The following is a 24,781-nucleotide window of genomic DNA, read 5'->3' on the forward strand; positions in this document are numbered from 1 at the left end:
CGTATATACATAGTACAGCCAGATAAAAGAAGGAAATCCTATTATTTGCAATATCAAGGATCAGTCTTGAGCGTGTTATGCTAAGTGAAATAACTCAAACTGAGAAAAACAAATTACTGTATGATCTCACCTATATTTAGAACCTAAAAAATAAAAGAATAAAAAAATGAACTCACAGTTGTGGAGGACAGATTGGGGGTTGCCAGAGTGCCAGAGGTAGGAAATACAGAGGGGTTAAATGAAATGGGTGATGGCGGTCAAAGATACAAAACTACAGTCATAAGATGAATAAGTCTTTGGGATTTAATGTATAGCATGGTGAAAAAAAATAAAATAAAATAACAAAAATGTTAAAAATGAAATAAAAACATGGTACATATTTTAGGATATTTGATATCATATAAAGCATGATAATTACATGATTTCAGTCTTGGTAACCCATCAATAAGTGGTCAATCAAGACCAATTTTGTCTTGGTGATCAAAGATGATTATTTTGTAAACCAATATTTTAAAAATTGAGTTTTATCGTACATACAGCAAAGTTTAACAATCCTAAATGTATATAATTTGATGAATTTTGTTTGTTTGCCTTATTTTATTTTTAAGTTTTTATTTAAATTCCAGTTAATTAACAGTGTAATATTAATTTCAGATGTACAATACAGTGGTTCAACACTTCCATACAACACCCAGTGCTGATCATAGCAAGTGCACTTTTTAATCCCCATCACCTATTTTACCCATCTCCCCACCCACCTTCCCTCTGGTAACCATCAGTTTCTTTTCTATAGTTAAGAGTCTGTTTCTTGGCTTGCCTCCCTCTCTGTTTTTTCCCTTTGTTTGTTTGTTTGTTTTGTTTCTTAAATTCCACATATGAGTGAAATTATACAGTATTTGTCTCTCTCTGACTGACTTATTTCATTTAGCATAATACTCTCTAGCTCCATCCACGTAATTGCAAATGGCAAGATTTCATTTTTTTATTGCTGAGAAATATTCCATATATACTTATATATATGACCTCTTCTTTGTCCATTCATTCCATTTATCAGTTGATGGATATTTGGGCTGTTTCCATAATTTGGCTATTATAGATAATGTTGCTGTAAACATCAGTGTGCATGTATCCCTTTGATTTAGTATTTTTGTATTCTTTGGGTAAATACCCAGTAGTGCAATTGCTGGATCATAGGGTAGTTCTATTTTCAACTCTTGGGGGAACCTCTATACTGTTTTCCAGGGTGGCTACACAAGTTTGCATTCTCACCAACAGGGCAAGAGGGTCCCCCTTTTCCCACATCCTTTCCCACACCCGCTGTTTCTTTGTTGTTGATTTTAGCCATTCTGACAGGTGTAGGTGATATCTCATTGCCATTTTGATTTGTATTTCCTTGATTATCAGTGATGTTGAGCACCTTTGCATATGTCTGTTGGCCATCTGTATGTATTCTTTGTAAAAATGTCTGTTCATAACTTCTGCCCTTTTTTAATTGGATTATTCATTTTTGGGGTGTGTCTTATAAGTTCATTATATATTTTAGATACTAATCCTTTATCAGGCATGCCATTTGCAAATATTTTCTCCCATCCCATAGGTTTCCTTTCAGTTTTGCTTATACATATATGTTACTCAGATCAAGGCATATAATGTTTTATAACCCCAGAAGATTCCTTTGTGTCCTGTCTCTAATTTCTCAAATATCTGTCCAGAGATACAATCTGACTTGTATTACTGTTGCTTAATTTGCCTATTACTGAACAGCAGAAAATGGGATTGCTAAGTATGTTTTCCTTTGTGTTTGGATTTTTCTTTGTTGTTGTTCAATATAGTGTATGTGAGACATAGCACTATCTTTGTGTGTATCAGTAGCTTATTCTTTATTATTGTGTCATTCTCCATTGAATTAATGTGTTATTTTTTCATTGTCTCATTGATGGATTTTTGGACGATTTCAAGTTTTGAATAGATAATTCACCAAAGAAGAAATATAGGTGATAAATAAACACATAAAAATATTCTCAGCCTCATTCATCACTTTGCAAATATAAATTAAATTCCCAATGATAGCCCTATACACCTATTAGAATGGCTAAAATTAAAAGACCACACCAAATATTTGCCAGGATTTGGAGCAACTTGAACTTGAGCGCACTGCTGGTGGATTTTAAAAATTGTGCACAAAATTTGCAAAATAGTTTTGAAGTTTCTTTAAAAGTTAAATATATATCTACTATATGATCCAGTCATTCCATTTTTATTTTTTTTTATTTTTTTTTATATATATGAAATTTATTGACAAATTGGTTTCCATACAACACCCAGTGCTCATCCCAAAAGGTGCCCTCCTCAATACCCATCACCCACCCTCCCCTCCCTCCCACCCCCCATCAACCCTCAGTTTGTTCTCAGTTTTTAACAGTCTCTTACGCTTTGGCTCTCTCCCACTCTAACCTCTTTTTTTTTTTTTTCCTTCCCCTCCCCCATGGGTTCCTGTTAAGTTTCTCAGGATCCACATAAGAGTGAAACCATATGGTATCTGTCTTTCTCTGTATGGCTTATTTCACTTAGCATTACACTCTCCAGTTCCATCCACGTTGCTACAAAAGGCCATATTTCCATTTTTAGTAGATAAGGGAAAGCAAATGTCTCATACAAAGTTTATTACATAAATGTTAGTAACTGTTTTATTTGTAATAGTCAAAAATTGGAAACAACCCAAATGCCAATTAGGAGGTGAATGGTTAAACCAACTATGATGTATACATAAAATAGAATACTATTCAATAATGAAAAGTGATAAGCTATTAATACAACCAGCAATATTGATGAACATCAAAATAATGCTAACTGATAAACTGGAAAAAATCATATATATTATTCCATTTTTATAACATTTTAGTAAATTCAAACTAATGTATAGCATTATAAAACGTAATAGTGATTTTTGAAGCCCAAGGAGCAGAGAAGGGAGGAAGAGGTGATGTCAAAAGAGCACGGAGAAACTTTGGGTACATGGATATGCTCATCATTTTGATTTTTGGAATGATTTCACAGATGTGTGCGAATGTGTCAAAATTTATCAAATTGTATATTTTATACATGGGCAGGTTACTGTATGTTAATTACCTCCAATAAACCTGTTTACATAAAGTAAAATATATATTTCACTTCTACCAATGGTAGATGAACAGTTTATTCCACACCCTCTCCAACATTTGACACTGTTACGTTTTTAAGTTTTAGGTATTCGCATTTTAAAGCTTTATTTTAATTTCCCTGTGAAATAATATTAGCATGTGTTCCTATGTTAATTGTCATATGCCTATCCTTTTTGAACTGCCTGTTTATTATTGATGCTCACTAGCTAAAGATCACCAGGAACACATCTGTCATCCAATATACTTGGAATTTTTACTTGCTGCAATAAGAAAGGCCACACACCATGGGACACCCTGAGCCTTCTCAAATAAAGGATGTTATCAGAGGTTCATTTTAGGATTGATTTGAGTTTGTTTTGTGTTCAAGAAAACACAGCTTTCTCTGGTTTATATTTTATCATACTACAGGGACAATTTAGTGATTTGGTCTGCTAAAAATTTTACGAAGGAGTTGGGAGGAATGGACTATAGCTAAACTTCTAATTGATACAGTATCAGTGGGAAATGGTGGTAGCAGAGAGAGGACAGTATTTGTTAACTTTTGTAGTTTTCATCGTTATTGCTTCTATCTGTCCTTGGACAAGATTGTGAAGAGGCTTGTTTTGTATCATTCCAGAGCCGTCACAGAGTGGCTTTGTCTGATACTAGTGTTATGTGAAATTGTTTATGTTCAGCAGGAGAACGAAGAGTCTATCTAACAGTACTGAGACAACCATTTACTGATAGCTGTCAAACTATTACACTTATTTTTTCCTATTATGTATTCTGTCCATTTTGAATTGGACTGTTTGCCCATCATAGTCTTCTTAGATGCTGCATATGAGATGAATTCTTGATAAGCTCTACCTCTATAATCTATTTCTCTCTATCTAGAGAGACTACTGCCTTTTTCCAGAATGTTACACTTATTCATTTCATGTATCTTTTGATGAACAGAAATTCTTCATTTTAATGAAATCCAATTCATTGATTATTTTCCTCTTCCTTATAATGCTTTTGATATCCTTTGAGAAAAATTTTCCTGCTCCACTGAGATAAATACTCTACTTTTATTTTATAAATTTAATTGTTTTAGTTTCTCATGTAGAGCTACAATATGCATGTAATTATATGTAATTATAATATGCATTTTCTATATGTGAGATAGGAGTACAGGGGTTTTATTTTAAATTTATAAAACAATGGGCATCTACCTCATTTCAATAGCAGTGATATAAGTGATGATAAGAAAAGATATCATTTGTACTCAGTTCAGTTATAATATGATAATTCCAAAGTGTGTATAAGTAGAATGTTTATAGTTTTTTTTTTTAACGTTTTGTTTATTTTTGAGACAGGGAGAGACAGAGCATGAACGGGGGAGGCACAGAGAGAGAGGGAGACACAGAATCGGAAGCAGGCTCCAGGCTCTGAGCCATCAGCCCAGAGCCCGACGCGGGGCTCGAACCCACGGACCGCGAGATCGTGACCTGAGCCGAAGTTGGCCGCTTAACCGACTGAGCCACCCAGGCGCCCCGTATGTTTATACTTTTAAACAAGGCCTTTTTGGGTGAAAAATCACACAACACTGTATTTTATTTACCAAAACCAATTTGTATGAGGCTAAATAAATATAAACTATTATTATATGAGGAATTATTTTGTTTTTGTCTTTGTTTCTTTCAGTGTCTTCAGAAAAAACTAGAATATTACCTTATAGGAAGCTTGGAAAATATATTTGCCTTGTTAGGAGCACATTTTGTAAATATAATTCTCCAACTTCTCACATGTGAAGAAAAATGTAACTTTCAGAGAGTGTCAATAGTTCATGAATTTTCTGTGCATGTTTTGGAACAAAAGTCAAGAACCCATTTTCTTCCTGCAATATATATGCAAGATACAATTTTTTAAAATGGGATACTTAATAGGGATGATAAAAACTCAGTTCTTAGAGAAACATCTCTCTGAGAAAATTAGCACAATCATATCAGATAATAAATCAATTTTGAAAACTTCAGTCATGCTGCAATCAGATATACACTAGATGGCTTCCAGAGTCATTCGTCTATGGAATGAGTGTAATTGGCTATTATCAATTAAAAATGCTACATTATACACATGAAAGCTGAATTACTTATTGCTATGTTGGAATCATTTTCAATAATTTATATCTGTACTTGCAGAAAAACCTCCATGTTATTATTTGCAAACATATTTTTAATAGGGGTGGAGTTTGAGACAGTGCATTTGTATACAAAAGTTTTACTTGCTAATTAAAACTTTAATGCTACATTTTATAAAAATCTCTGATGTTACCTTGACAACATGGAACGGTATACTAGCAGAAAAAAAAAATAAAGGGGAATCAAGAAACAGCTGCAAATTGAATGTCTAAAAATAAATCAAATGAAATAGCAAGTCCAAGCCTAGACCCTGTGATTTTCTTATATAGTACAAGGATTTGTATTTTATTATTTGGCTTTACAACAGACAGAAATGTTTAAATAACCTATGGCTTTCATTGCAAAGCAAATTCCTCCTGTCTGAAAACAAATAATTTAGCAAGAATTTATTATGAATCAATGGAGCAACATTCCCTCTAGTTCATTCCACTTGTTATTACACTTTCTTTAAAGTGCCAAAGAAGGGATTTAATTTATTTCTGCTCATTAAACCTGTAAAAGCCTGTGTTAATTGAATGTCAACCCTTTTTACGCACTTACATGTCAACTGACGTTAAGGATCATATGATTTAAAGGTACCCTAAAGAATATGAAGAATATTTCTTATATTTACTAGCTTATAGAAAAATAAAATCTGGAATCTGCTCTCATTAAACCACAGACATTCAGCAAGTTATTTTAAAAAAGCAATCACTTTTTAAAAGACAGAATGAAGAATTTTTTATTTAATTGAAAGTTATGAGTTTAAGCTATCAAGATCTATAAAAAAATGGACAGTCCAGAGAAATGTACTAGTAGAGAATGTCATATAAAAGTATATGTCAGCACTTAATCTCTGTTCATGTTGGTTTAAGAAGAATAGAAATCACTAATCATAACACACATAACACACATAACATACATACGACATCTAAACATGTGAATTAAAAATGTTTAGGTTTCCAATATCTCAAAAATCTATTGTCCTCCATAACAACTAACACTTTGCTTTATAATTCTATAGTCTCATAAATGTAATCATTTGTGGGAAACAAAACAACATCAGATAATTGTTTTGACAACCACGGAAAGAATAGATAAAAAAAAACGACTCCATCCTGTCAACTACTTGTGAAAAAATGAAGAATTTAATTCATTGGGAATTATTTTGTGTGACATAAGCAGTTTCTACTCATTCTAGATTCTAGACAGGATAAAAATTCAATGACAGCAGAGGTCTGGCTACTATTAAAAACTTGTGAAGCAAACAGAAATTAGACAATAAAGAATAAAAAAGGTCTGCCATTAACTGAAGAATGTATTTCCGCTAAAGGTCATTAAAATTTACATTTCTCTTTAAAAATTGTATTGATATATTAGAATGAACTTCTATTATTTTTCTCCAAATTGGTATTTAAATTCCAATTAGTTAATATACAGTGTAATATTAGCTTCATGTGTAGAATTTAGTGATTCAGAAAAAAACGTAAAAAAATGTCAGAAAAAAAGTGCAGGAAAAAAATCAAACAAATCATAAGTGTATACCTTGATGCATTTTCACAAATTGAACAGACTCTTATAACCAACATCAAGATTAGGAAACATAACATCCTGAGCCAAAACCTGACTCCATCTGGCTCTTCCTTCTAGTCACTAGCCTTCCACACCCGAATGTAATCCCTGACCTGACTTCCAACAACATATTTTAGTTTCTGAATGTAAGTTAAATTTATAAAAACAAATCTTACCAGATAATATTGTTGATATTGAATCATTTAGCTATAATCTGTTCATTTTTATTTCTATATATTATTCCAACATGAGAGTAACAACAATTTTTTTATGCATCATTTTATTTATTTATTTATTTTTCATGTTTTATGCTTAGTTTCTTTTTTTTTTATATGAAGTTTATTGACAAATTGGTTTCCATACAACACCCAGTGCTCATCCCAAAAGGTGCCCTCCTCAATACCCATCACCCACCCGCCCCTCCCTCCCACCCCCATCAACCCTCAGTTTGTTCTCAGTTTTTAACAGTCTCTTATGCTTTGGCTCTCTCCCACTCTAACGTCCTTTTTTTTTTTTTTTTTTTTTTCCTTCCCCTCCCCCATGGGTTCCTGTTAAGTTTCTCAGGATCCACATAAGAGTGAAACCATATGGTATCTGTCTTTCTCTGTATGGCTTATTTCACTTAGCATCATTTTAGAGTTGATGGGTGTTTCGGTAATCTTTGGTTTGGAGCTATTGAGAACAATACTCCTAGAATGGTCTTGTCAACATCTTTTGGTGAAGATGTGTACATTTCTTTTGAACATATACATTAGAATGGAATTATAAGGTCACAGTGTAGACATAAGCTCAGTATAAGTATATACATCAAGTGGCTTGCCTAGTGGTTGTATAAAATTACAGCCACACTGGAAATGGATGAAGAACAAATTGTTCTGTATCCTTGCCAACATTTGGTATTCTTTTTTCTCTATTCTAATAGTTGGTTAGTAGAATCAATTTACATCTCATTGAAGACGAACAAAGTAATTTTTCAGATATTTACCAGCCATTTTGATATTCTTTTTGGAAAACATAATTATCAAATTTTCTATTTGCTAGCCTGCCATTATGTTATTGATATTTAGATATTCTTTATACAGTGCACATACAAATTGATAACATTTTACCCCACACTGAAGCTTGCCTTAATGATATCTCTTAATATGGTTTGATGATAAAAAGAATTTTTGTTTAGAGTCTAATTTAAGTTTTGTTTTTATTTATGGTTAATGATTTCAGTGACCTTTTAGGAAATTATTGCCTTTCTAAAATAAAGATGTTCTCTTATATCTTTTAAAAATTGTTTTAATATTTGTATTTATTGAAAATTTTAACCTATCTGTGTTTATCTTTGTATAAACATGGCAAATATGACATGAGGTAGGACTAAATATTTGTCTGTCCATATATTTAATATATACAAGTACCATTTATTGCATTGACTCTTTTGTCATAAATCAGGTAATCATATATCTGTAGGCCCACTTCTGGACACTATTTGTTGCTTTGGTCTTTTTGCCTTTCCTTGTGTCAATACCACACTGTTTACTTTACTATGGCATCATTGTTATAATTGTTATCATTTTTTTGTTGTTGGTAGCCACTTCCATGAACACGTTTACATTTATATAGACCAAGAACTATAGATCTGTATAGAATATTTTGGGTGAAAGTTAGCAGTGTTCATATAATTGTGATTATTATAATAATCACTCTCAGTGCATGTCAAACTGCAATAAACATATGAAATACATAATGACTACTGGCTCCAAAACCACCAAGTAGAAGATTGAAAATAAAGGGAAATTGGGTCACCTGAGTGGCTCAGTTAAACATCTGACTCTTGATTTTGGCTCAGGTCATGATCTCATGGTTTGTGACATTGAACCCCACATCTGGCTCTGCACTAACAGCATGGAACCTGTTTGGCACCCTTTCTCTCCCTCTGTTTCTGCCTCTCCCACCCTCCTCTCTCTCTATCTCAAAAATAAATAAATAATAATAAAAAAGAAATAGATGGAAACTGAAAGATAATTCACAATAGAATACTAAATAATAACGTGTTTATATACAGGGCAAATAAAATAAAGAAGGGGACAAATAGAGAATGGGTATGTTTAAAATGAGTGGCGTGTTCAAAGCACAGTTAAATTCCAGGAAGACTGTGGAGTTTTGCAGTTGCAAAGGCCTTAGGACATATATTCTCTTGTGATCATTCTAAAGTAATATATGAATAATTTATTTTGTTATAATAATTTGCTATTCAAGAATAATACAAAGGAAGTGTTGGTCAAGGGTACAAACTTCTGAACTAAAAGATGAGTAAGTTTTGGGAATCTAATGTAAAGCATGCTGACTATAGTTAACAATACTTTGTTATATACAGTATGGCTTTGGATTGTGAGTAACTTGTTCTGTGAGTGTTCCACAAGACAAGCAAACATTTCTACTAAATTTTTTTTTTTAATTTTTTTTTCAACGTTTATTTATTTTTGGGACAGAGAGAGACAGAGCATGAACAGGGGAGGGGCAGAGAGAGAGGGAGACACAGAATCGGAAACAGGCTCCAGGCTCTGAGCCATCAGCCCAGAGCCTGACGCGGGGCTCGAACTCACGGACCGCGAGATCGTGACCTGGCTGAAGTCGGACGCTTAACCGACTGCGCCACCCAGGCGCCCCTCTACTAAATTTTAACTGGATAAACGAGTGGTGTCTTGCAATAGGTGTAGTATGTAATGCCAAATGTCACATGATCACAACCGAGCCAATGGTTCTTCTCTCTCTCTCGGCGAGATTGTGGGTGACTGTCTCCCACACTCAGATGCTCCATGTCAGGCTGCAGCGTTTGGCATAAATCAGTGATTTTCCAGAATGTTGAAAGGGGTCCAAACTGGCATTAGTGTATTTTTTGTCACTTCAAAGCACCTATGGACAGTCCTTTGCTTTTCCATACAAGAGTAAGCGTAGAAAAGCTTTGCTTCAATCTAGACCAGGCTGCCTGCAGATATAGACGCTTTCCTCTGCTGCCTTATTGCCAGTTACATTAAATACAGTATATGACAAGAGTTTATTAATACTGTGCTATAGTCCACATCTATGTGAGCATATACAATGGCCCCCATGCAGAAAAAGGTTGAAAAGAAAGGTGGTATGAAAAGAAGGAGACGATTAAGGTGGAAGTTAAGAAGGAAATCATTGAGAAGTACGAAAAAGGTATGAGACAGGCTGAAATCGCAAGGTTTTACAAGGGGTCTACATCTGCATCTCATCTGCAGAAGAAAAGGAGAAAAATGCAAAGGAATCCTTTACTTCAAATGAGATTAGGGAGATGTGTAAAATGTGGGAAACAGTGCACAATTTTGTAGAAAAGCACCACTAGAATAAGGCTGTAGCAGTGTGAGTGATGAATGTTTAATGACAATGCAATGCCATATTTCCATGAAATGCCCAGAAGAAGGCAAAAGTAAGTGTCATTGTACAGGTTCCTTGTTCAAGTTGCATGAAAAGAAAAAGATTCCATTGAGCCAATAGATAGCAATGATTCCGTTAGTGATAGTGAAAGTCATCCTACACAATAACCTTCTTCTCTCTTGTTTCCCTCATGCCGGCCTTGAAGGTTTTCAAAGGTAGGTGCAGGTTAATTTGTTTATTTTTCTCTATATTTTGTATTTCTTTATTAGTTTGTATTATATTACAGTATTATAATCATTTTGTATGAATATTTTTGGGTTGTGGAATGAATCATCTGAGTTTCCATTACTTCTTATGGGGAAATTTGCTTTGATATTCAAGTGTTTTGGATTACAAGCATGTTTATGGAATGAATTACACTTGCAAACCAAGGTTTTACTGTACCTGGAAGTTGCTAAGAGAGTACATCTTAAATGTCCCCGCCACAAAAGACATAGTAGTTAAATGAGGTGATGGAGGGGTTAGCTAATGCTGAGGCAGTCATCATCTCACAATATATAGGTGTATCAAATCAATACATTGTACATCTTAAACTTATACCATGTCATATGGCAGTTATAGCTCAATAAAACTGGAAAAAGAATAATAAAAAATAATATATTACTCATACACATTGTTTTGGTATTCAGACTCCACGGAATTGTATACAGACATTACAGATGCAGGTGTAATGTAAGGATTACAGATGAGTCAGGCCTTAAAATAAAACCAGTCATGAAGAGAAAAAAAATAACATGTATTCAGATGATTGATTTGGGGTACTTGATATTTTTAAAAGAATCTGGTTAAAAAATGACCAGTAAAATTCAGTAGGATGGAAAATACCCCCTCTTCTTTTCTTTTAACCAAACATTGTTGAAAGGATCTAGACAAATACTTCCTTTTAAAGTATCATGTTCCATCTGTAGTATACACAAATGCACAGATTGTTAGAATGCTACATAAAGATGTAAGTGACAAAAAGGCCAAAAGTAGGGCACACCACCAGAAATAACAAAATTTGGTCATATGCCCACAGTTCATCTCCCTTCCCACCCAATCTCTCAAAACAATATTGCACTTTTAGCCTCATCTCCTTACATTCTATTGTTTCTTGATCACATCTCTGTGTGTAGTTTCTCAATCCTTTCGCATATTTCTAAGTCTAGTCTTGGTCTGTCATTCAACAGCCTTCTTACTTCATGCAACCATAGAGGCACAAAGAAAAATAGTAGGAGACCTATTGTTTACTATGTAATAGTCTTCCTTCCATTAATTAAGTTTTCCTTTTCTATTCTTACCCATCTTCTTTCAATGCAAGTCTATGATGGATACCTTTCCCCAAATCCACTCTCTCTCCTATGCAACTCCTACTCTTTCTTCAGATATCAACTCAAATATCTTTTTCTCAGGTAATAGTCTCATGGTTTGTGAGTTTGAGCTCCACATTGAGCTCTCTGATGGCCATGCAGAATTTGCTTGGGATTCTTTCTCCCTCTCTCTCTGTCCCTCCCTGCTCGCTCTTGCTCTCTCTCTCTCTCATCCCTAAAAGGAATGATAAAGGCAAGGTGTCTTGTCCATTATTTATAATATTTGTAGACATCTATTTAATAAGATTCCTATGCTATTAATTTTAAGAATCTATCTAAGCTCTATGTTTATTTTAAAATGACTAGATTATTCTAGACATATCTTTTTGATTCACCTCTAATTTGTGGTGATAATATGTCCCAAAATAAACAGAAGGGAAGAATATTGAAAAAAAAACTGATTTAAGATTAGTAAAAAAGATATCTTTTAGAAGGATATTTTATTATTTAATTATAATAGAATATTATATATTAGGAAGAGAAGTCTAAATGATTGCCTTTATTTTCAGCGTAAACAGCACAAACTACCAATAGTTTGACAAAAATAAATGACCAAAATCTGACAGTAGTAGATAAATCACTCTTAGCTGTTAAATTATATGGATTCGTGGGATGCCTAGGTCGTTCATTCGGTTAAGCATCCAACTTTGACTCAGGTCATGAACTCATGGTTCGTGGGTTGGAGTCCCACATCGGGCTCACTGGTGTCGGGGCAGAGCCTGCTTCAGATCCTCTGTCTCCCTTACTCTGACCCTCACTCCCCTCTCCCTCTCTCAAAAATAAACATTAAGAAATAAAATGTAAATTAAAAAATAATATGCATTAGTCCTTCAAAAAATTAAAGACAGTTAATTGATTCTATTACATCTGAAACCATATCAAAGTAACATTAACTGTCAATGTTTTTCCCCTTTTGTTACACTTTGAAAAAAGGAAATGTTTTCTAAACATTCTCACTGTTCACAATGCATGAATATTACAAATCATTATGTAGAAAATTGTTAATGCTTGTAATTTTAAAAGATGTCTTTATTTTCATTATTTTATTTCTTTCATATAAAGAAAATTTGTATTCAACAATGTAATATGAGAGATATAGTAGAAATGCATTTGTCCCTGTAAAAGGGTTTGTGTGTGTGTGAGTGTGTGTATGTGCATGCACATTTAATATATGAAAGTCCAAAACACTTTCATTAGATGATTAAAACCTTATTCATCTGACAAGCTATGCCTTGGGCATATTCATTTGTTAATAGCTACTTATCTAACTATTATAATAAGAAAACAGCATACTTGAGGGAACAATTAGTTCCTGTGCTGCATGAGATACAGTGAGCACATTCTACTCTGTCCTACTGCAGTCATTTGTGAAATCTGGACAGAATGCCTGGAGCAGTTATTGAGAGGCTCTAAAAAGTAAATTGTAGCAGGTGAATTGGAAATGATTAAAATGCAAAGTGTCAACACTTTATTTTTTTTAATTTTTAACTTATTCTATAACATACATTCGAGATTATATTTAACATGGTTAAGAATGTTCTAGAATGTCACACAATATCAGAAAACCATAAATTCTATTTTAATGTGGACAATATTTCAATTTTTTAAAATATTATTTAATTAATAATACTTCTCATGATCATGTTATGTTGGATGATGTCTAGTATTCCATACAGAAAGTTAGATACTTTGATTACACAAGACTGGTAAATTATCAAACTGATAATGGCTATAGCACAACTTATTAAGTAAAGCCTACTGTCGTGGCCCAGGATTGCATTATTGCCTTGAACTTGAATGGTTTCATAGATTCACGTGTAGTTAGACACAAAAAAATGATATTTGTGATAATTAGTGCTTGGACCTCTGATATATTAATTTTATGATGGCCTCTTTCTCATATACACACACATATACACACACCCATGTGCACACTAAAACATTGTCAAATGAAACAATGCAAGGAAAGAATGGATATATTTTGTCATATCAGGTTAATTTTTAAAGATTCTCTTTGTTCCAACTTGAAATACTTAGCTGGAAATATAAACTTGATCAAAATTTGAGAAGTACATTTTTGTAGCAAAGCACTATAGTTATTTGTTTTATAAATGATAATATGCAAAGGTAAGCAGCTTAAAACAGGTAGGAATACTGGTGTTAGCAAAAACTTTTTTGTAATTACCAATAAGTCTAAATATTTGAATATATCACAAGTTTTCAGTAATCAAAATTATAACCTAGTTGGATTTTTGAGATCATTCTAACTCAACGCAATAATTAGTTGCCAGTTTGGGAGTGTCTACAGTTCTCTGCTAATAACATGACCACAAAGTACAACCAAGAAAATATAAATGAGTGACTGCAAAGCCAAAAAATTTCTTCATTTATATTTTACTAACCTGGAATCAGTCACATTATCTGAATCACTATCTAATGTATTTCTAATTCTGGATCCTGAAGGTCACTACCAGATAATTTGAACATCTGTATTTGTTAACTAGAATGCGAGAATATGATTTTCTTTTTGATATTATTCTCTAATTAGAGCCATTTCACTTCTTCCAGGGTAAGCCTCTATAGCCATCGTTTAGTTCTCTTGCTTTTGTTCAAGGTTTAATGACAGGTCAGTAATACATGTGTCCTCATAATACATGTGCCCTCAGGGGACTTTTCTATCTGGTAGAAAGTGAGAAAAGACAGTATATTCTCTTATATTCTATTTTGGTAGAAAGTCAGAAGGAAAAAGAGATGGTAATGGACACAAAAGGTAGCATAAAGAAAAGTGACAAAGTCTAATTCTTCTAACTTGAGTGCAGGACAGAAGACAACTGGACTTGATAAAATAGTAAAAAAACAGAATTCTATTCATTCAATAAAATGTATAACTTCATACTAATGATGCCTGCCTTTGATAGACAAAGAAGACACACATACAGAGAAAGACAGACAGACAGACAGAAGATGAACATGGAGATGTGATAAGTTATGTAGAGATCTGAACAACTGCAAACAGAAGGAGGCAACCACTTATCTGGAGGAGGTAACAAGTAAGTACAGTAGATGAACTGGAGGATGAAAAGGTGAAACAGGTATTCTAAGTCACAGATATTTTTGCTTTATGCAACATGATCTGACACATTATTTATATATTAGTATATTATGCATACATGCACATGCTTGTTTATTATGTAGGAAGAAAAAATATGGCTGCATTATCCCAAATTTTAGGAAGTTCCTGACATAACTTTACCATCTTAATTTTTATTATTTTTAATGTTTATTTATTTATTTTTGGAGAGGGAGGTAGGGGCAGAGAGAGAGGGTAAAAGAGAAACCAAGCAGGCTTCACAGGGTCAGCGCAAAGCCTGACAAGGGGCTCAAACTCATGACCTGTGAGATCATGACCTGAGATAAGAGATCAAGAGTCAGATGTTTAACTAAGGGAGCCACCTAGGTCCCCTAAACTTTACTGTCTTTAAAATAAAATGATTTAAATATCCAATTCAAATATTCCATGCTGCGAAAACCTCAGTTGTCTATATTATTATTTAAATGCATGTATATGTTAGATAGGTCATGGAACAAATACAAAAGGAATTACAAAAAGAAAAACAGTCTCTGTTTTCAAAGAAGGTATATAAGTCACATTGTTTTATTTTTCTTTTCCACTCTTGTCTGTTCACAAGCGTACTGTGTAATATTCCAGAAACTGCATGATGTGTGATTTCACAACAAAATTAATGTAGAAGCAAATATGGAAATTCAGTTGGCTTTTTTTAATCAAATCATTAAAGAGATTTGCAAAGCTTATAAAACATATTTAGGTTAACATAAAGTTGGCTTATTATTTTTATTTTTAAATAAATTTTTAAGTCAATCAATAACTGTTAAATTTCTCAGTTTTAATTTTTAATATGTAAATATATAGCTAAGGAGAAGCCACATTAAAATCTCTTTTAAGTCCTTGTTGATTTTTAAGGGTATAAAAAATTTATGGCTGCCTGGGTGGTTCAGTCATTAAGCATCTGACTTCATCTCAGGTCATGATCTCATTGTTCATGAGTTAGAGTCCTACATCTGGTGAGCACAAGCATCGCTTCAGGTAAAAATTGAGACCCGCTTTGAGTGAGCCCTGCTTCTCTCTCTCTCCCTCTCTGTCTCTCTCTCTCTATCTATCTCTGTCTCCCCTATGCCTGTTATTCTATAAAGAAGGGATTTTATTTTTATTTTCTTGACACGAAATGAAAATGGCCATCATGTAATCATTAGTACATCCTGTCAACCACATTCTCTTAGCACTGAATGTAAAGAGGTTTGTCAACCAATCTTGTCCCCTAATGGGGAATTATTAATTCATTACTATTCAAAGCAAGTGATAAAGAATATCTGAATTTGCCTCTATTAGTATGTCTCTCGAAGTTGAAATTTAAGAAAGTGTGAAGTTTAAATAATAAAGTTCAAATAACAAACATGTTTGTTAAAATGCTCTTATAATTCAAATGCTTTTATAATTTCCCTGTAGGCCAAAATCAGTTGTATTATGTTTATATCTTAAAGGTTGGTAGGAAACAACTATAACTATTGAGAAAGTCTTGGGTTTGGGTTAATGTTATTATGCATTGCTGCTGTTACTTTAAATGAAGATGTTAAATAATTCAGGTGTCCTTGGAGATAAATTGGAAGAGTTGGAATCAAAGCATTCTAAGTCTCCTCAATAGAAGACATATTCCATGAAGCAGAAGCAAAACTGTTATGGCAAAGTTTAAGAAACCACTCAATGTGGAAAGAGATAGATACCTTCTCCTTACAAAGACTGTTTATTTCTTTTTCAATTTTTACTACACATGGAGGCTTTTGTTTGCTTTCAAAACCTAAAAGCTAACTATTACTAGAATTACCTCCTGCCCTCCTGCCTCTAATTTAAGCATATTAAATATTTATAAAGTTAGTGAGTTCAGGATTGGAGAGAGAAGGAAATGCTGTCTACTAGCATATGCAATCTAATTGCGCAATAAGAGCTACAATGTGTGGTCAAAGAAAGTTTATTTTTCACAGCTGGAGATAGATTAGCAGTACGCAGCAGGTTATATTTTTCAGGATTCTTCCAAACAAAGCCATCTAGAAAAGTTTTGTTTGAAATAAATGGCCAGAAAGGAAATTTGAAACCAGATAGTTTAAGAATTTTCTCTGATCAAGGATATGGAGAAAAAAGCACCCTTAATGCACTCTTTGTGGAAATGCAAACTGGTCCAGCACTATGGAAGACAGTATAGAATTTTCTCAAAGCAGTATTTTATTTGACTAGGGAGCAATTACTTTTTTTTGAAAAATGACTTTATTGTAGTTTTGATTTTATGAAATTCATTGGAAAATTTTTAAATAGCAATAAATGAATTTTAATCAACAGCAAATGTATCATATTTTAATATCTAGAGAAGGTAAGGTACACAATCTTTCCAAATGTAATTGAATTATGTGTATTTTCTAATATAGTTCTCTGGTCTGGCTGCTCTTCTAAAAAAAAAAGAAAGAAAAGAAAAAAAAATAAATGATAATCAGTCATGCCTCAAGAGGACACCTAGGTCCAGCCAGGTCCAACTAGAAATGGGTAAGATAGAATTCTGAGAAAACAGTTCTGAAACCAATATTTTAATTTCCAAGAACCTAGCTTTCCAAAATAGAGAATAAATTTGTAGATTTCAAATAATCACCATTATAACCCTAGAGCATAGAGATTATTAAAATTTACCACAAGTACCAGAGGGTAGGAGGCAATGTATTCCAGTTTGCCATGAAACAAACAAAACAGAAATCCATTCCTAGGCTACACAGGGGACCTAAAGAAATTTAGAGGATACACAATGAGAATTAGATAAGTTCTGAGTCCTCCAGAACCTGTGAGGTACCTCAGTAATGGAAACACTGTAATAGGAATTCAGATATGTTAAAGAAAATCTGATAATACAAAGGTCCCACTTCCTTTCTGGAATTCCAGCAGGAAGTTTCCATGTAAGGTTTCCTGTCTGAATCTTGGACAGCAATCCTAGGGTAGCACAGAATCTTCAAGTAGTAAAAGAACCAAAAAGGGCCCCACCCAACCCCATGTTAAACTGGCCAAGACCAAGGTTTTTCCCACATATGTCTTTGAATTCAAGGTATTACTCAACAGAGTTCATAAATTTGAAGACATGTGCGTATAAAGTAAGAAAACTTTATAACCAGAGGCCATGGCAAAGAACAACAGAAGCAGTAGATGCCAACACGCATCAGAAAGTTCTGTGCCATCAACTCTATCTTCAGTACATGGCCATAAGAATAGAGAGGAAAGCAGAGGTGTCAGGGGCTCCTTTCTGACTGCCATGATATAATATAGTTTGCCCCTATATCTAGATACCATTCAGAAGAAAGGGGGGAAAAATAGGAAGGAGAAAAAAAGCAAGCCTAAAGTAACCCTAAACACACCAAGTTTTAAACTGGAAGATTCACTTTGAAGCAAGACCAAGTTGCTTTTCCTTTCCCTAGTATTGGTCAAAGGAGAGCCAGAGAAAGGTAACAATTTTGTTCAAGAAGAAAAAAGAAAGAGAGAAAGGAAGGAAGAAAGGAAAAAAAGATGGAGGAGGTAGAGGAAGGGAAGGAGAAATGAGGGGCGAGGGGAAATGCCAGTAGAGCTGATCTAAGAATTTAAATTTTACACTTTTTTTTGTAATGTTTGGTTTTCCAAGTTTTCTTCCAACAGATGTATACCCAAGATTTTCATAAAACTAATTGTCATTCAGCTTTTACTATATGTAATTCTTCTGTGAAAAAGTGCCAAGAAATATAGAGAAATATCAATGCTGTATATATAAATGGCTTTTACCCTGGTATAATTAATGTGTTGGTCTATTAAGAATTCTATAAATTCCCATATATTTTAATAGCCTTTAGGTTTTGATGGACTTTTTATTTATCAAATGAAATTAAAAACATTTAAAAGCTGACTTTTAATATAGTTTTCAGTGATATTAATTATAAATATCAAAATATAATTTTATTGACTGATAAAGCAAGAATCATAAGCCATTGATACTATAATATTATAAAATGTTTTATAATACTATTTTTATTAAAAAGCATTTACCATGAAAATTATTTTGGGATTCATATTCATCAAAACAGATTTCATTTGGAACATTAACAATTAAAGCTAACCATATAAAACCTAGCCTTGCAAATTAAATAAGCTTTGAAATATTTGTATGCTTTCCTGTGTGATAGCTTTACCTAAGTTTCCTGAAATATACACAAGATTACATGAGACTAAGCCTATAATAACCATTCATAAATTATGGAACATTTAAAATTCAAAACTATTATTGATAAAGACTTAATTTCTTTACAGTTTGATGATTGTAAGTATCACAATGTTGTGTCAGCATTTTATGGATTTTTTTTCCCTTTTTAATGAGGCACATGCCAATTTTTGTGCTCCATGAATAACCAAATAAGAAAAATATATAAAGACAGAATCACTATTTAGCTGAATAATAATACAGTTATAAGAAGAAAGGGGAATTGATTGGTGCACTGGTTGATGCACCAACGGGTACATCTTGTAGTCAAGACATTCAGCATCTAAAAAAAAAAAGTAAGGAAAAAAATTTTAACCTGTAGTTTAGACTCTGTGAGTGACTCATGGAAATATTATAGTTGGGCAATGCTCCTGACCTTAGAATTAATGTCAACGAGTAAGAAGAAAGATTCATGAGTTTGTGACTAAAAGTGAAAAAGGCAATGTTTACTTTTAAAAAAGACAGAGAGAGGGGTGCCTGGGTGGCTGAGTCCGTTAAAGTGTCGGGCTCTTGATTTTGGCTTAGGTTATGATCTCATAGTTCCTGAGTTCCAGCTCAACGTCAGGCTCTGTGCAGAGGAGACTGCTGGGATTCTCTCTCTCCTTCACTCTCTGCCCCTCCCCTGCTCGCAGTTTTTCTTTCTCAAAAACAAATAAATAAACTTTAAAGAGAGAGAGAGAGAGAGGAATGCACCCCTTAGTATTTACCTTCATGACAACAGGTTATAAACAACTACATTACAGATTTGAGAAAGCTAATTCATTAGGAAAATTCCCAGATGGTCAATTGTGACGAATTTCATTTAACTGGCAACTTTCCCACCAGGGGCCAGTTGATAACTACAATCCTCCAAGTACAGTTTCAGTTAAAAATAAATTCTTGGGGAGGGAAAATATTACAATTTCTTATTGAAGTTAAAATAGATATTGAACATATTTTCATGCACACGATGCGATATAGAAACTTCAAAAGATAACAATATTTCTATTTTATGGTCGTCTTGAAATCTCAGGCCCCAACAGTAAGATATTTTATCTCAAAATAATTTCCTTAAGAGCTCTGAATTGCCTATTTAGTCAAAATGCAGGTTTTAAGTGATAGACTTTTTGGCAAGCTGCTTTTTTTTTTTTTTTTTCACCACTAGTGATGGGTATGGAGATGTTGACTGAAAATTCCAAGTTCTAAATAGATGTATGGGAAAGAAATCCATTTTAGTTAAAAATCATAGTGTTCATTCCCATTTTATGACTGCAGATTCAATGCCTATTCCTGTCATCTGGTCAGCTTCTTTTTGGCTTCTGTTCTGGGAACTCTATTTCTACCACATCATTAAAGTTTGAACTCTAGGGAAATCTCAAGAACTGTTCTTGCTAGGGAAAAAACAATACTCTCCTAAGTTACTAAATTTGGAAGCAAAATGTACATATATGAAAATATTATTTATTAAATATTTAACTCAAATAAAATCTGGATATTTCACTTGAGCCCGCATGTTCCACAGAGTTGAAAATAACAGTTAAATGATCATGTATTCATCTACCGTATGCTCCAGAAAGCAGAGCAACAGGACCATTCACCGACCTTAGGCTTCATATTCAAATTAAATCTCTGATTAAGCTATAACCTGAATAGAAATAGTGGTGACTTTGCAGGGCGGAGGGTATCAAGTTGTTCTACCAGAACATCTGAGTAAATTTGTGTTTCCTATTATCTAGAGATAGTATGTAGAATAATAGAAAATGCAGCAGAATGTGGCTGGAAAAAGACACACTACCATGTCTCTTACTTTCAAGTAGGTCCTTAATGCTGATAAGCAGTCATATTACTCCACTTCTGTCCTTTTTCTAATTATTTTGTATAATGATTTCACATAGAATCACCACCTCAAATCCTCTTCCTGTATCCTTGTAACTGATGACCTACTTCCTAAGTTACTAAGAAAATTGAAGCAATCAAGGGTAATAATTTAGTTTCTACCACCACATTTTTACCTACATATACCCACATATTTTTACTCTCTCTTGGATTTTTTTAAAGGGTAAAGTGCCTATGTTCCTAGTAAAGGCAAATAATAACACTTGTATACCAGTTTCCATGTCTTCTTCAAGGAACATCATTCTGCAATTTACCTTTATCTCTCTGTGTCTTAAATTTTTTTCTAATTTTAGAAGAAAAGAAATGATTCCATTCTCTTAAATAAAAAGAATCATTTTCCTAACCTCATTTTCCCCTCTAGTTGTCCTCCACAGAAATACTTCTTGAAAGAGTTGTATATGCTTGCTGTCTCCAATATTCCTTCCTCCTTCTCAGCTCCCTGGAATCCACCCCTATCAGATGTTTCCTCATTACACCTAAAACTCCACTTGCCAAGGCAAACACTGATAGTTGTGTTATGTTACTAAATCCATTATTCAGTTTCTAGTCTCAACCTTTCTCCACGTACGGCAGCCTTTGACAGAGCTTATCTTTAGCTTCTCCTTGAAACCTTTTCTTGAATTGGCTTTCAGTGACCCCTACTTCCTTTTCATCTTACCTTAAAGGCCATTCCTTCTCAGTCTACTCTGATCATTTCGCTTCATCCACACAAGTGACCTTCTAATATTAGAGTGCTCCAGGGGCACCTGGGTGGCTCAGTTGGTTAAGCATCCCACTTTGGCTCAGGTCATGATTCATGGTTCATGAGTTTGAGCCCCGCGTTGGGCTCTGTGCTGACAGCTTGGAGCTTGGAGCCTGCTTCAGACTCTGTGTCTCCCTCTCTCTCTGCCACTCCTTAGCTTTCTCGCTCTCTCTCTCTCTCTCTCAAAAACTAAAAATAAAAATCATTAAAAAAATCTAGAGTGCTCCATGACCTCTATTGACAGTCATTATGGGGGGAGGGGTCTAATCCAATTTCAAGATTTTACATGCCATTCATAAACTGATGAATCTCAAATGTATATGTCCTGCACAGATATCTTTCTCAAACTCCAGATTTTATATCTTACTTTCTATTTGACATCTCCATCTCCATTCCAGTCAGTACTTTAAACTCAGAAGTTTCTGTTACTAACTCCTCCACCTTCATTTGTTACCTCTTTACTGACTAGACAGATCATCCTATTAAAATTTGGATCAGGTCATGTCACACTTCTCCATGTCTTCAAAGGGTTTCCACTTCACTCAACATAAAGCTGGAGTTCCTACAGTGACATACAAAGCCAGATGATCCGATTTTGTCATTTTCTTTTTTTTTTTAATTTTTTAAATGTTTATTTATTTTTGAGAGAAAGAAAGAGACAGAATGCGAGTGGGAGAGGGGCAGAGAGAAGGAGACACAGAATCTGAAGAAGGCTCCAGCCTCTGAGCTGTTCAGCACATAGCCTGATGTGGGGCTCGAATCCATGAACTGTGAGATCATGACCTGAGCTGAAGTCCAGTGCTTAACTGACTGAGATACCCAGGTGCCTCTGATTTTGTCATTTTCATGTTACTTCATCTTTCAGTGTTTTCTACTCTATTCTCTCTGCTTTGGCGAGACTGATCACCTGGCTGTTTACTGAATGCTCCATATACTTTGATCTCAGAACCTTTATGCTTACACTTTCTTTACCTGAAATTATCTTTTGTCAGATATCCACCTAGCTCCCTACCTGATGACATTTGAATTTTTTCTCATTTCTTATGAGTTCTTCTCTAACCATTCTATTTAGAATTGCAATCCTAATATGTGCTGTTAGTCTTTCAAACTTTATTTTTCTTGATGGAATTTTTCACCACTTAACTACACTTAAAACTCTTAAACTACACTTACAACAGCACTTGGGACATAGTTGGAACTTAATAAGATTTTGTTAAATTATTTAATGAGGAAGGGAATGTGGGAATGAAAACATTCCCAAATACTGGTGACAAATCTTAAGGTTTCAAATTTGTTTTTTTAATTTTTTTAATGTTTATTTATTTTTGAGGGAGAGAGAAAGAGAGAGACAGAGCATGAGCAGGGGAGGGGCAGAGAAAGAGGGAGACACAGAATCTGAAGCAGGCTCCAGGCTCCAAGCTGTCAATTCAGAGCCCAATGCTGGGCTCGAACTCACGAACCATGAATCATAACCTGAACCAAAGTGGGATGCTTAACCAACTGAGCCACCCAGCACCCCAGGGTTTCAACTTTTAATAAGACAGATAAGCTGTCAGCACAGAGCTGGATTTGGGGCTGGAAGTCAGGAACTGTGAGATTATGACCTGAGCCAGAGTTGGACGTTTAACCAACCTAGCCACCCAGCACCCCAGGGTTTCAAATTTTAATAAGAGACAGATAAGCTGCATCTTGATTCTTACAGAGTCAAACTCATTTTAGAATATGAGTATTCCATGAGTATATTTTGTGCTAAGTATTAGTCAAATATATGTAGAATACAAGTAATAGAAACATCTGCAATAAAAGGTTAAAAACATCAACTTTGGCATTAGGAAGAAATGGATTCAGAGTGAGTACTGAATAATTTTGATTTTGCTTTTTATTGGGGAAATTGTTTATCTGAACTTCCACTTCCTTTTTTTTTTTTTAAGAATTGAGGATTAAAATGAAAATCCCCCGTAAGTAGGGCACAAGATGTGCTATAGAAGGATTGTGAACTCACCTCCTCCCACAAACACAACATATATGTAGCTACATATGGAATAACTTCCTCTGAAAACTACTTGAAATGTAGCTGAGGACCTCCTCCACAACAAGGATAAAAGTGCCCAAAGCTTATAGAAGGCAGGAAACAATAAAGGTCAGAGTAGAAATAAACTAAAAACACAAAAGCTAAGATCAATGAAACTAAGAGCTGTTTCTTTAAAAATTAAACAAAATAGAAAAACCTCTAATTAGACTCACAAAAGAAAAAAGAGAGAGGACTGAAATAAAATTAGAAACAAAAGAAGTGAACTTATAACCAATACCACAGAAATACACAGGATCACAAGAAACTTTTCAGAATGATTATATGCCAACAAATTAGATGACCTAGAAGAAATGGATAAATTTCTAGAAACGTATAATCTTCCAAAACTGAGTTATGAAAAAGTAGAAAACACTGAATAGACCAATTAGTAGCAAGGCAATTGAATAATAAAAAAAATCTCCCAACAAACAAAAGCCCAGGACCAAATAGCTTCACTGGTGAATTCTACCAAACATCCAAATATTTAATACCTTTCCTCAAATTTTTCCAAAAAATTGAAGAAGAGTAAATACTTCTTATCTAAGCCAGCATTAGGCTGATACTAAAACCAGACAAGGACACCCCCATAAAGGAAAATTATAGATCAATAACCCTGATGAATATAAATGCAAAAATCCAGAACAAAATATTAGTAAACTTGATTTCAAAATATGTGAATAGGATCAAACATCATGATCCAGTGGGATTTATTCCAAGGATGCAAGGATGGTTTAACACCCACAAATCAACCAATGTGATATACTGCATTAACAAGACAAAGGATAAAAATCATATGGTTATCTCAAAAGATGAAGAAAAGACACTTGACAGAATTCAACATCCATTTATGACAAAAACTCTCAGTAAACTGGGTGTAAGGAAAACGTATATCAATGCAATAAAGGCCATATATAGCAAACCCACAGCTAACATCATACTCAGTAGATTCAAAGCTGAAAGTTTTCCTCTAAGATTAGGAATAAGAAAAGGATGCCCACACCTGCACTTGTGTTCAATACAGGGTTAGAAATCCTAGCCATACCAGTTAGGCAACAGAAAAAAGCAAAAGGCATCTAAATCATA

The sequence above is a fragment of the Lynx rufus genome, unplaced genomic scaffold (assembly GCF_022079265.1).
Source record: "Lynx rufus isolate CCGP_SWC_20201006 ecotype Redwood Valley unplaced genomic scaffold, mLynRuf1.p SCAF_3, whole genome shotgun sequence".
Classification (NCBI taxonomy): Eukaryota; Metazoa; Chordata; class Mammalia; order Carnivora; family Felidae; genus Lynx; species Lynx rufus.